This window comes from Rutidosis leptorrhynchoides, chromosome 5 (genome assembly GCF_046630445.1).
Source record: "Rutidosis leptorrhynchoides isolate AG116_Rl617_1_P2 chromosome 5, CSIRO_AGI_Rlap_v1, whole genome shotgun sequence".
Lineage (NCBI taxonomy): Eukaryota > Viridiplantae > Streptophyta > Magnoliopsida > Asterales > Asteraceae > Rutidosis > Rutidosis leptorrhynchoides.
Genome location: NC_092337.1, coordinates 288,719,221 through 288,722,417, shown reverse-complemented (window position 1 = coordinate 288,722,417; position 3,197 = coordinate 288,719,221).

Genomic DNA, 3,197 nt, shown 5'->3' with positions numbered 1-3,197 from the left:
ATTACCGGCTCCATGATTGTTGTTGTTAGAAAAGTGATCGGCCACGGCCGTACCCACGGCGGTGGTTATCATTCGTTGAAGAGCTTGTTCTAGAGTTTCGAGAGGAGTATTGTGTTGTCCTTGGTGAGCCATTGTTCCTCCATGAGACAAGAATATCGTTGGTTAGTATTTTCAACAATACTAACCGTGGCATGGAATAAGGATAGAGAGAAAATTTTCCTTGACTCGCCTTAAATTCTCTATGTCATAATGTCGGAACGTCCATGTGAATCACCGTAATATAATCCCGGAAATTATATTACCCTGATTCTCATGTGCATTTAACATTACTTCATAAAGTCAAGGTGGCGCACCAACGAAATTTATCAACGTAAGATCAAGATCGAATACGAGTTAGATATGTTAGAAGAGTTTGAGTATAAATGCACAATTAGTCAAATAATTCCTACTTCAGTCTATATGCCGGTTGTAGTCTAGATTCACCTATGTACCCTATGACTCGGGGTGAACACAAATGAACTCTAAATCCCTACAACCAAGGCTCTGATACCACCTGTAGCGACCCCGACAAATCGTCAAGTGACGGCGTCGGCTACGTGGGTCCCATTACCTGATTATAAGTCTTTAAGATAACGTTTGACCAAAATATGTCGCCTTCATTTCAAAATAAAGATTGTTTCAAAGTTTACAAGAATTGTTCAACCAAAAGTTAAGTTACAACGTTATAGATACGATTGAAATCTAGGCGACACGGTTTAAAGTAAAGTCAAAAGACGCTCCATGAAATGCATGTATACTCGACATCGGATGCAAGTATCAAATAGTAAGCGGAAGCATGTTTCACATATCGTGCAAGACCTGAGAAAAACATAGAAATCTGTCAACGAAAACGTTGGTGAAATCATAGGTTTAAGTAAGTAAGTACAAGTGAACCACAAGATTTGCATCAATGAAATAATAGTAATACATTCCAAAAGTTTGTTTCACGAGCACCCAATTATCAAAGCTTAACATTCCTTCCATTGCATACCCCATCCATAGTGCTAGAACAAACACTGATTCTCGAAAATATATTTCATCCGTAGACGGTAGCGAACCGTCAAGGATGAGGGTTGTCAACCCATATGGCCATATAACATAAGTTCTCGCTTACACCCGGCAAGTGTAACTAATGATAATCGAATTGAGGATTTTTGTTCTAAACTCGTATGTAGAATGTTTGTTTTCCCGTTCTTGTGTTCACTTAGTTCAAAAGAATCGTTTATGTTTTCTCATCCCAAATATAAGTTCAAAAAGAGTAAAAGTGGGACTATGATCTCACCTTTGATTGCACGAGTATAAATGTACTTCACAAAGTAAACGTGTGCATGAATGTTGCTTAGCCTTGACCTAAACAAATAAGTTGTATCAATTAACCGGTTACGACACAAGGTCGGGTGAAATGTGTTCAATTAGTCCTATGGCTCAATACGACTTGAATAGTATAGCATGTGAATCACGTTGTCAAGTTTCATGCAAGAATCACGTACAAAAGCATGTTAGAACGATTGTATAAAAGTTTGGTTAAGTTTGACTAAAAGTCAAACTTGGTCAAAGTCAACAAAAAAGTCAACACGTTCGGGTCGGGTCCCGGACTATTTTTCTATGCTAAATATTCATATACAAGTATATTAAAACAAGTTTCATGTGAATCGGAGGTCGATAGCTAGTCAAACATTTCGCGTGAAATGCGCCAAACAAAGCAGAATCTGGCCAGGCCAATCCGCGCGCCGCGCGGGGATGGGGCGCGCCGCGCCACCATCTGGGCAGAGATTTCTGGTCAGTTTTTCAAAGTATGCACGAACCAAACATCAAACATTCACCATTTATGATCCGCAAACAACCAAAACATGTATCTTATATCCTCGGAAAGGTATTTTGACGAGCAATACAACTAACCACATATCATCAAACAAAAACATCATTTACAATAGCCGAAATCTCATCAAGTGATCAATAAAAGTCCATTTTCAAAGTTTCAAGTTCGTAAAACGTATTTTATGATTCGGGAATCCAATTTACACATACGATATGCCGTTTCGAAGGTAATTAAGCATACATTGCATCTAAACACTTACTAACAACATTAACAAGTATTCAACGCATCAAAAGTTCGTTTCAAAGTCTATCAAACCCTAGTCAAACATCACAAAATCCTTAATCGGGTTTTTGAAGTTTTCTTAATCAACCTACACATCAAATTGAAGCTAATGATGCTAGTAACACATTTAATACATGAATTTTAACAATTAAACAACATTTACTCATCCAAAATCAAAGATTAAGCACACCCATTTCAAAGTTCATACTAGTTACTCCCAATCAACAAATCGAGCAAACAAAACATATATTAATGCTAGACACGAGCCATAGACACTAACTAACACAATTTCAAGTCAAAAACACGAATTTATAGAAATCTAGAGTTTTTAGAAAGTTACCCAAACTCGATGAAATTGGTACCAAAATGTAGAGGATGAAGAGAGGATCACGAAAATGTAATTTGTTTTGAAGTTTGCTTCCAATCCCGAATTTAGATGATGATTTTATGAAGTTGGGGTTTGTGTGTGTGTTCTTGCTAGAGAGGAAGAGAGAGAGAGGGAGATGGTTGAATGGAGGTGATTAGGGTGGACTAGTTGACCTAGTCAACTAGTTTGCCCCGTGTCAATTTTAGTCCCTCGAGTTTAGAAGCGGGTGCGGGATTTAACCGATCGAATATTTTAAATTACACGAGAGTACGGGAGACGTTATCTTCCAACAACGAGAATATTTAAAATGTTACATAACAAAGGATACGAATCTAGATACGAAGGGTATTATTTAAAAAGAAAAAGACGGGCGTTAAAATAATTTAACGGAAAAATGCGGGATGTTACATTATCCACACCTCAAAAGAAATTTCGTCCCGAAATTTAGTTGGAAGTAGTAGTCGATATCTCTTACTCGAGACTTTACGTTGTCAATGCTATGAATAAGTGAAAGTACGTTCTTGAGGGTTCTCATGAATTTGGATAGTCAGGGTTTTACGTTGCATTAAGGTTCGGTTTTTACGATTCCCGGTTTCAACTGGTTTTCCTATGAAGAGAAGTTTGTCATCGATAGTTGATGTATCCAGCAGGATTGCACGTTCCTGTTCCGCAGGACACGTTTCTAAGTTT